Raw genomic sequence first — 12,057 nt, 5'->3', positions numbered from 1 at the left:
ATCAAATACAATTTAATTTCATGACCAGATCAAATTATCCATTGTTTATTTTTTATCAAACCTGCTTCAAATAACTGCAAGATGTGCTGCTCTTTTTCTTCTGCTCCTAACTTTTGAGCAGTCAAGTCATAACCTTGGATTAACATTAGGTTATGCTTTGAGGAGTAGCAGAGGGTTCAAACAGATGACCAGTCCTTGACAGGAACCAGGTGAGTATCCACAACCTGTTTCTGTTTAAAAGGGCTGAAATCAAGCCGGCCATAAAGTTCTTGCTGCACATTGGGAGTCCTTATCAGTGAGGTATATTTACGACGTCCCGTGCTGTGCGAGCTGGGAAAGATCGGAGGAATAAAGCAAGTCTTAGCCCTTTAGCTATCTCCACATGTAGAAGGAGTCTTATCTACCATGTTAACACTGACAAGAAATAACTCTGAACAACATACCAAATATCCTCTTTACTCTTAGTGATTCATAGCAGGGAGCATGGCAGGCAGCATTTAGGTAATCTGCTGAGCATCATATCTCATCTCCTAGGACGTTATTTTGAATGACAGAACAAAAGCAGTGTAGTATTTAGTGGTGCCAGGCCATCACAAAAAGACAACGTAACCCTACCCAAGTTTATTTCATTGTCAATTATCTAAAAAGGTTAAATGGGGACTGCTATTATAGAAAGTTCATAGCATAGAACTTTCTATGTTCCAAAGCATTAACAGGAAAATCAAGACATACAGTGTGAAATGTCATCAACTTGCCCAACTGGTTAACAATATGACTGTGGTTTTCCCATTCACAAAAACATGTGTTATGGGTAAGCCGTTTCCCTGTTCGCCCACTGTTATGAAATCCAACTATGCATTTCCAGTTAGTTGGGAAATGTCTGTCACTTTTCCTCTTTGCTGGACACAGTCACCTGTCATAAAGACTGGCATGAAATCTGAGCTCTCTGCCTGAGAAAACATGAATGCATTCAGTACTCTCAGCAGAGCAGAACATAAGGGTATGATAGAGGTACAGTACATGTCTCATCTTATCGCAGCGGAAATGCCCTTTAAACACACTTGATGGCTCAGTCAACCATGGGAACTAAAGGAAAACAAACTGGGTTACCTTAAATCACTGAAATACTGAGACCTTATTTACAGTGAAGATTGATGACCGTATTCAAAAACCAGCTGGTAAAGCTGATGTTTGTAATTAATAATCTACTGTTATCATCTGTGTTGTGGTGTATTTGTAGAAGAAGGTAGGTTAAATCATGACAACTGGTTTATGTGAAGAAGTGAACCATTAAATGTGTATAAACTTTTTTGTACAGACTTGAGGGGGAGTTCATACGCATTTTTCCAGTCGGTAACCCATTTTCCCAAATATTCTTCAATCAAGTTTCAAGAAATGTTGGCCTGCATTTTTTTCTGTAATTCTGTTGACAGACAGACAATAGACAAACCTATCCAGAAACATTGGCAGAGGTAATGAAGTACTGCAGACATTTTACAAGGGACATTGTAAACAAACATTATCATTAGCATAAAATCTCGACACAGGCAAAAACATAACTTCGGCTAATGATAGTTTTCTTTGCTGGATTTAACCTTTCATTTTTGTTGCTTAACAGTCACCTGACATTATGTTTTTCACGAGGAATGAACCATTCAGGTGGTTAGAATTTCCCATCTTGGTTGCTCTGGGTTGTTCCTGTGTGTTGACTCGTCACTACCTATAATGGTTAGCAAGTTAGCTATCTTTTCAAAATGGTTAGTTAGCTTTAAAAGGAGAAGCTAATCAGCTAGGTTGTGCTAGCTTCTCCTTTAAGCTAACAAGAAGATAAGCTAACTATATTTGGTGTATGATCACATGTAAGCCAGTAAAATGGTATTGCTTGTTCAAATTGTTCATATTTGGTCATCCCTTACATTTCATTCCTCTCTTCCGCTGCCAGGCACTTTACATTTTGGCTTATGCATTATTGTGCTGCTTACAGGGTATATTAATAATGTTTAAGACTCGCTTACATTTGCCAACCGTCCTACAGTCTGCTGGAAAAGCTACATTCCTCTGCCAGCCTCGGTGCCAGCCTTTGTGAAGTGCATAATGTAGTTTCCCCATTCTTAACTCCTCTCTATAACAGTGATGATATACTGTAAGGTGTGAGCATGTAAGGGGGAAGTATTATCTTACCTGCACTACTGGTGATTTGTTTAAAGTTAGAAAGCAAACAATGACGTCCTTGGTTACATTTTCAAGACAAAAAATCCAACAAAAAAAGAGAATAGGGTACCAATAAACTAATATTCATGAATGTCCCCTTTATAGGTTGACAATGCAACATAACAGGATTTCTGATTCATGATAAACCTAATTGACCTTGTTCAGAATGTCACCTATGAAGACATACACGTTATGTCTATGTTCTATAAATGAGCTAGATGACAGATGGGGTTAGTTTTGGTTAGGTTAAGGACATATTGATGGAATTGCAGGTCAAAAGGAGAACGGTGCAAAGCATCATGGTTGAAAGCTTTCCCCTAAATAAAATGATAATTACGAATAATGACAGAATGAGTCATTATCAGTGGGAGTGAGCACCTGTCCAACTTAATACAGATGATAACTTTAATCCACCAATTAGTTCAAAACCATAAAGCAAAGAATAGAAAACATCTAATATTCTGTTTTAGCTTTTATTGCTTTTTTTAAAATCACTTGAACGTGGAATGGTTGACATTTTCCTGGAGGCTAAAAAGACGTCGTAGCAGCGATATTATTCCAGTATTTTGCATTGTGAATTTAATTAGATTTATCTGTTGAACATTTGCATTTAATAACCACTATAAAATGATGGTAATTATTCGTGAAAGTTAAAAGCTGCTTCAAGGGGAAGGGTGGAGGGCAGTTCGGTCAATCATGATGAGCCCTCTGGGTCACAAAAAGAGGTCATTCATTATTCAAAACCCCTTTTAAAAGACATATGTGTTTGAATTAATCCACAAGGGAAATAAACTGCTATTAAACAGCACTGTTTATATGGACTGACCTCCATTATATTCCTATGAGATAACCACATCCATTCATCCTTCTGCAGCGTAGAAAACATCAAGATCCTCACTGTCTTCATTAAATTCATTTAATTGAGTATCTTTTGACTAAAACATTAGAAGGAAAAATACTGAAATGATCTATTAAAACCCAGAATAAATCAGCAAATTAGCAGAATTTTAGCAGCCACTGTGGTGAGATAGTCATTAGAGTTTGAGGAAAAACAGCATGTCTCAACTTTGACCCATCCCACCACCATCAACCCCCTCCTCAAACGCCACCAGACGCTCACTGAGTCCCCAAAAGATGCTTAAAGATAAAAGAGAATCGACCCGTCAGCCGTATGTACAGAGACCGGAGATCTGAAAGGAGAAAAGCCATGAAAAATGGATGAGAGAAGAAATCCACTTCACCTCCCCCCTGGAGGCTGGCAAACCCCCCACAGCGCTCCCACTCATAATCCCTTCTCCTCCTGCGCACACACACACACACACACACACACACACACACACACACACACACACACACACACACACACACACACACGTATGCAAACAGGAAGACAAGGTAGGCACGCACCCCCCGAGGCCCTTTGGTAGTTTGGCGTGGATTCATATCAGCATCTTTTTGTAGTTTCATTTTAAATGCAAAATGTAGAGAGGTTCCTCTGGTGAGTCTCTGAGGCTTAGAGAGAAGCTTAGCCAATTTCGTTAGTCACGGTTTCAATGCTGAGGCTCATATTAGTAAATGATTAAGGTCTAAATACTTTCACAGAGGCATTTCCACCTTAACACGAAAACGGTTATGACATACGCACTGACTGTTTTTAACTATTTGGCCATGAACAATACAAATATACTTCAAATATAGTTCAGCACAAAATATTAGTTAGAACACGGCCTATATTTACGGCTTAGTTTAAGCCAGCATGTCACTGAGGCTACACTCAGTGCTAAATGCTAACATGCTAGCAGGTGTAATGCTTAATGTTCACCAGCTTAATGTAGTGTGTTTGCAAGCTAACATTTGAATGTATAAGAAACAGACAATCTAATGTTACATATTTCCATAAAATATGTTAATCCTATTGAAACCATGATGTATTTTACTCAAAAACAGAAACACTAAATTGCTAACGGTGCTAGCTAAACCTTTGTAAGGTTACTTAAGTTGGTTGGACTTATCCTTATAGGAAACACTCAAGTTTGTACACATTTCTTAGCCTTCCATCCAGTAGTTGTTGAAACATTTCATGATTTGACTGTGACTGACCAACATTACCATCTCTCTACAGCCACCCCATATAGCACAGCTTTAAAAAAAAAACTTGTTAGACACTTAAAGACACACACACACTGCTCCTTCACCACCCGAGGCCCTTTACTAGGTGTGATCCAACTTAAGGCACTCACATGTACTTGTGACAGCGTGTGAAATGTTCCAGTCAAAGCGGCTGCAGCGGCTCGGGCTATCGGCTGCCTCCTTTAAGGCCTATCTGCTGGGCTGGCAGTCGCCTGATGAGAAGGAGACAGAGACATGGAGGGCAGGAGAGGGGGGGTGCTGTCACACACACTGTGATTGGCAGCTTCTCTCTCTTGCTTGTCTTGTGAGAAACTAAGTGAGGGGATTTTAGTGGTGGCATGTTGCATGTCACTGACACCTGAGTGGTGACATTACAGAGAAAATCCAGTTTTTGGACAGACTTGGACTTACTGTCACCAGCCAGAGTTTACGGGCCTCTCATTCAACTCTTCATCATCATATTGAATTGATTGCATTTCTTAAAACTTCAAACAAAAGCTTTATTTATAGAGACAAAACTGATAAACAACAGGTCACAGGAGCTTATGGGGTCAGTGAGTACATGTTAGTCCTTTGGAAGAGTCAGGCTTCTGCTAAGGAAGCAATACAAATGTCTGCAGATTAACTTTAGATACAAGGAGGATAATGCACTTTCAAATATAATAATAATAATGCATTTTATTTATATAGCGCTTTTCACAACTCAAAGACGCTTTACAGTATGAGGGAGGGTAGACAAACAAGGACAGGCAAACAAGTAAGTATAGTAAAATAAAAAAAAATAAAAAGGCAGTCAAGAGGAAGTTGATTTAGAGGGGGGGGGGCTTATGGGTAGACAGAGTTGAAAAGATGTGTTTTGAGGCGGGACTGAAAGACTGTGAGGGACTCAGAGTCACAGAGATCTTGGGGGAGGGAATTCCAGAGCCTAGGAGCTGCCACTGAGAAGGCTCTGTCCNTTAATGTGAACTACCGTGCATTATATTATATTGAGTCGTGGCTGAACCTGTCACTGCGGTCCTGCCTGACTCTCATCATACTTCCCTGATGGCTCCCACTGTGGGAGCCATCAGGGAAGTATGATGAGAGTCAGGCAGGACCGCAGTGACAGGTTCAGCCACGACTCAATATAATATAATGCACGGTAGTTCACATTAAATACATTCATTGTTCAGTGTTTTTGTTTTTTGTTTAGCTTTAAAAGGTTATTTGTTTACTTAAATGTGTTGGAAATACTTGTCTTTATAATCCTTTTTTAATTAAGAATACTTATATATTTTCTTTGGTCTACCTACTTTGCAACTTATTTAGAGTTGTTTGAACAATAAAAACACGACTGATGTCTACAGAAGATGTATTAGAGTTGTTAAGATAGAGAGATGGATAAAGGTTAGAAAGCAAGCCTCCTGCACATATGGTGAAGATCTCATTTGCATACAGATGGAGAGTGTGTCGGCGCGTGTTGGAATCACTCGGGTGTTGTGCACATCAGTGAGTCCTCTGACTGCAGCGCTGCATCTTCCCTTCCCTTCAAAGGGCAGGTTTTAGCTCCCACCTGTGAATAGAGTGCATTCAGAGAGAGAGGGGTGGGAGTCCATCTGCTGTCGAACCACACACACACACACACAGACACACACACACACACACACACATCCAGATGGTCTCTGGAGAACAGTGGCGTCCCATGTGTCCAGTTACAACATGAAAGCAACAGGGGAGCAGTTTAAGCACCCATCCCAATCACCCTTTTAAAGACGGGGAGGATGCTTTCATAATTGTTGTCATGCACACAGTGTCTGTAGAAAGGAGATCAATTAGGGAAGTGAACACAGAAAACTGAACTGAAAACACTTGTGTGCAATTTGGCGATAATAATAGCTTGGGGTAAAACTGGAAGAAGCTGGTGTGTCTTTTCTAAGTTTAGAAATACACTTTAAAGTACCTGTAAAGTACATGTTCACAATAGTTTAAAGGGAGTTCAAATCTTCTGAAGTGGGGTTGTATCCATAGTCAGAAGCATATATAAAGCAATGTACTGCTGAGGAGAGGGCAGCAGCAAAAGATATTTCAGGGACCACCAAAAAAACGACTATTTAAAAAAAATCAATACTAGTTTGTGTACGCTGTATTTAGAATGATTTGACTGCTTCACCATCCTGTCAGACAGCACTCTCCAAAGGGGAACTGAAGCCATTATATAACTATTTTTAAAGCCACTAGACTCCATGGATAAAACCGTAATTTGACCTTGCAGTACATTGGAGTCTTCCGCTATTCAAATTTACAACTCCACTTCAACAAATCTTAACTATCTTTGATCTGTACACAAAGAGAGATGTTTGGTTTTAGATTGTATCACAGACAAGAGATTTCTGTAGACAAACATGTGTTACGGTGTGTCTATGAGTCAGCTTTAGAGATACACTTTGGTCTGAGGCAAGATAGCTGTTTCCACCTACTTACAGTCTTTGTGCTAAGCTAATTATCTCTCACACTACATGAAACAAATGTGAGCGGCATTACAAATCTCCATAGCTCTCAGGAGCCTATCAGAATATTTTCTAAAATGTTGAGCTCTTGCTTAAAAACAAACAAACCCAACAACAAAAACATGAACCCAGAATCCTAATGCCCTCTAGATCTCTTTACATGATGTTTGCGTTAAACCTAAAAAAGAAAACTCTAATAGTCGTGTACAAATCAAACTAAACGTGGATTGCTGGAGAGGAATGAAGCTCAGCTGTGCACAGGGTATCTACAGTTTTGAATAAAGCTGAACGTGTTTTGAGCCGATAATTAGCATTTAACTCGACAAAAACATTATCTCAGCATAAAGCCACCTTCTGACTCATGCTTTCAAACCACTCAGCAGATAAGAAGAGGGTCAAACACTCCTCTATCAGTCTTTATGTTAACAAGGTTGAAAGCTAAGCATGAAAGTGAAATAAAAAGCTGTCAAGTATCTACTCTAATGTTTCTATAGCGTGCTTCTTTGAAGAGTGACATTAGCATAAAAAGTGGTTTGATACTGAAGAGGAGGCAGTGTTTAAGCGTGACCTGTTGCCATTTTGTTCCCAAGCAACATGCTTTCACGGTAACATGTGCAGTGCTGGCATTTGGAAAAAAAGGATATACTGTAGAGTGGAAGTGATGCAGAAAGTCACGCTGAGATGGAGTTGAAATAAAAATATGACTATTGAAAAGAAAACGATGAATAGTCATAATTGTTCTCTTTGTAAGAATGACTACAAGATGTTCTTCCTGTTTCCTTTTTACACACGCCTGCTAGATAAAATCATCTCCTCAGTACAAAAGCTTTTATTCTCTCTCTGCTTTAATTTCTGGGAAACCATATCTCAAGATGCCCATCAAGATCAGGGCTGCGGAGTTTACACTTGCTTCGGCTTATCTCTAATCAGGATGTGTTTCTCAAAGAGACATGGTGTGAATAAACGTGCTGCTGACAGATTCATGTAAGCAGCAGGTTAAGCGCTTTGAAACCCTGAATACTTGCTGATCTCTTTCAGTTTCCTGTGGAAGTCAATTAAATTGTTTCACAGCTTTTGGCAGACATAACTAAAAGTCCCCCTGATCCCAACACCAACGCACTAGACCACAGCGCCACATGTTATCTTCAGAGGTTAATGGTTTATATAACACTCAGTAATGTTGTTGTAAGCAGATATAAGGGCAAGGTTTTTTGCATTTAGTGTTTTTGTCAGTGATTATAACTTATTAAGATTTTCTTTTTATAACATAACTTTAAATGCATTACTTTCTGTATAAAGGGTTCGAACCGCCAACACTCTCACATCATTCAAACAATCCCTCAAAACTCACCTTTTCACTCTTGCCTTCAACTCCTAATCAACTAACCCCTTGCCCTTATTCCTCCTAGCTTAGCACTTTCTACTTTTGTTGTAATTTTGTTTTACTTGCTTGTAAGCGCTTTATAAATGTAATGTATTATTATTATTATTATTATAAAATACCAGAATACAGACATGTTGTCCATTTTCAGAAAAACTGATATAATAACAGTGTTTTATGTGCTTACAACTTCATAATAGTCTGTTATAAAGCAATTCATGAATACAGATCTACTGTTTTTCAATACTAAATAGATGGATTTAAAGTAGAGTGTTGCCAGATTTGAATATTTGTATATTAATGAAGGGAAATGTGCAAGACTTTAAAAGACACATTTAATTATTTACAATGAAAAATATATTTGCAATTCAATTTTAAGTTCAATTGAGTAAGGAAAAATGAAAGCAGCCTTTTTAATTATTCTGCAATTATTGAATATCATACCACTATAATCCAGTGATTGTGTTGATCTCTTGCAAATAAGCAAAAAAAAAATTATTAAATCATTTTCCAACAAAATATTTAACATTTTGGGCATCAAACCCATTTTATTTAACTTAATGCAATTTAATCCAACACAGTTAGTGCACATGCAAAGTATCATATTTAAATATATATACTGTATGTTTGTACCAAGTGTCATGTTTAAAAGTTTTTAATATTTCAACATTTAGGTAATAAATTAACAAAATTGAATCTTTACTGAAAACACTGCCCACAATGAGTATACACTCTTAATAAAGCATAAAATACATGATACATTTGTATAACTTCCATGTTTGTACTTTTTTTTCAGAAAATATTTTCTTCAAAAACACAAAATCAGTGAAAGACATCCAAAAATAAAAAATAAATCACAATTGGAAACATTTTGTCTACGTCTTTACCATGAGAAAAATCTAAATACTTCCTTCACTTAAAGGTATTATGTGTAGGATTTTCCCTGAATATTACACTACCTAACAGAATAACATGTGCTACACGTTATAGTCAATTATAACAGCTTAAGGGCAGCAAATGTGATTACTTTTACCCTGTTGCTTCTGAATATTTAGCTACCAGTCCGCCATTAAAGAAGCTAAAACTTCATATAAAATCTGTGAGTTTGCCTTTTAAACAAACAAAGGAATATTGAGTAAATCATCAGAGGTCATTTTAAACTGCAACATCCATCGTCCAACTTAATAATTTAACAGTAATAAGAGAATACTACACATAGCACCTTTAAAAGCATGTTGATGATTGACTGTTGCTCAGCTCATGATCATTAAAAATACAGTAAGAAATTGTCAAACAGTACACAAACCATTAACATAAGAAAAACAAACGATCACAGTTGAAGAAGCAACTACAGCATAGCCATGGGGGTACATCTATAAAAAATCTGATACCGATGAATTAAGTTTTCTGTCACAGAGAACAGCTGAGTGTTGACATTACTGACATGTTGCTGAGAATTTGATATGTCGGCGCCGTAAGAAGCAAGCGAACGAACACAACGTATTTTCGTTATGTGCCTGAGTTGATGGAGGTAGAAATATCCAATGCTGGGCTAATGGATAATATCCAGCATAGGCAATAATGAATTATACAACCATTTACTTACCTCATATATTAAGTTTATTTGTATGTAATAGAAGAAGCATATGGCTTACCAGTGGCACAGTCTGCAACCTCACTCTGGTCTGTCAAAAGTGCTTTTACTTTCGCCTAAGAGGTGAAGGTAACGCTTGTCATGGTGGGAAAATATAAATAATTCACCATTTCTCAAAACATGCTTATTTGCTGTCTTGCCAAGAGTTAGGTGAGAAGAGTAATACCACTCTCATGGCTGTATAAGTAAATATAAAGCCACAGCAAAGGCTAGTTAGCTTAGCACAGAAACTGAAAAGAGGGGGGCAAAGTTAGCTGAAGCTAAAAGCTAACGCTAACGATTTGCCTCCTCCAAAGAGGGTTTCTGCCGTTTTGCAGTTTTGTATGTTGGTGGAATTACAGAAAAGCTAGAGTTTGCAGATTTAAAAAAATAATAGTCTTTGGACATTAAAAGTCTGATAAAAGTGGTTACTTTTGAAGTATCAAGGCTAGCTATTTCCAGTGTTTATGCTAAGTTAAGTTAGCTAGCAGTAACATGTTCTCATCTACTTCTCAGAGAATAAGCATATTTTCTAAAAGGTGGAACTTTTTCTTGAAGTCTCCAAAAACACTGCCCATCACCAGTGTTACCGACTTTATCATTAGAATAAAGTCAACACTATGAGGGTGCAGTTTGGCTTTAAACTTAAATGTTAACATTTTAAGCATAAAAACACGCAACTTTTTAAACCTAATGACATTATAAAAACATAGCCTGTCACATCTAAATAGCTTATAAAACTAATAAAAAATAGTTGAGTATAAAATAGACTGCAGGTCTGATAACAGATCAACTTGTGAGTTTTGACTACACACGCAGAACAAAATATAATACAGGCCTTGTATAAATTAAGATTTCCATTGTATATTTATCTGCCTATATATAGCAGCAGGCTGAACCAGCTGAACCTGAAGCACCGTAGCACTGCTTGTCTTTCTTTTGGAAACCAACATCTTTGCTGAAGTCGTTATTAAAAAGGGGTTGGACTTGATCCCTCCTACTTGCGGCTGCTATTTATTTTTGTGGATTTCCTTGATGATGTTCACTTAACCTTTTGACAATAGCTGGAGGAAAGTTGTGGAGGAACTAGTACTGGTGTTGGCTTTCTGGCTGATGCTGCCATCAGTAACATGCCTACAGAAAAGGCAAAGACAAGCCTTTCTGTTCCTGCTTTGACTTTCCTCAAAACAAAAACAATTTCAGCCGTGAGAGAAGTCACATCTCCACATTTGACAGGCACATAAAGTTACAGACTGGCCTTAACAGTTTAAATGGCTTTGTTTGTCACATTTTACATTAAGCCAAATCAGAAGCAGTTGGCCTCATTTCAGCAAACTGAGATTTTCATTTACACAGAGTGATATTTATGCTGGAATGATTATGGCGAAACCCTATTAAAATGTGGGTCACAGATCATTATCTAATGAGTCATTTCAAGACAGAAAGTGACAATGTTATTATTTCACATGGGTTTATCTCATACTAGAAGAAAAGACAAGATGACGGAAAATTGTGAGCACCATTGGGAATCTTTAAGTTAATTTCTCCATTAAGATTGGAACGTATTCAACTTAAGACTAAAGAAAGAATCACATGTAGAGGAGATAAGAACGGAAAGGGGTCTCATGAGAATAAGGTGCCAAATAAATATATTTTACTAAAGCTAAACAAAATAATATAATGTATATAAGGTACTTATTTACTACACGGAAAAACAAGTTGTCCAGGAGTCATTTAATTGAAGTGCTTTCCAAAAACGTTTGAACTTATTTAACCCTCCTATTGTCTTCGTGTTCCCCCTTACTTTGGTGTTCGCGGTCAAATTTGACCGGTTCTGTTTTAACTGCTATTACATTAACACAAAAAACATTAATCATCACCAAATGTCTTTTAACAACCTTTCAAACTGTAAATATTGTATCAGACTACTGGTATACATGAAAAACTGCAGTAAATATGCAAAGAATAGACACTGAACATGTATTGCGTGTGCCAGGTGTGATCCATGTGGGGGGATGGGCACATAAGAGCGGGAAATGTATCAAATTGTTCTGTGTGTGTGTTTGTGTGTGTGTGTGTTTGTGTGTGTGTGTGCCAGGTGTGATTCACATGGGTAGGATGGGCACATAAGGGGGGGAACACATCTATAGTATGTGTGTGTGTGTGTGTGTGTGTGTGTGTGTGAGTTTTATCTGATCCGGATGGTTATTAATTCC

The sequence above is a fragment of the Notothenia coriiceps genome, unplaced genomic scaffold (genome assembly GCF_000735185.1).
Source record: "Notothenia coriiceps isolate Sejong01 unplaced genomic scaffold, NC01 NC01_scaffold00010967, whole genome shotgun sequence".
Lineage (NCBI taxonomy): Eukaryota > Metazoa > Chordata > Actinopteri > Perciformes > Nototheniidae > Notothenia > Notothenia coriiceps.
The sequence above is the reverse complement of the archived record's forward strand: the minus strand, read 5'-3'. Positions refer to the sequence as shown.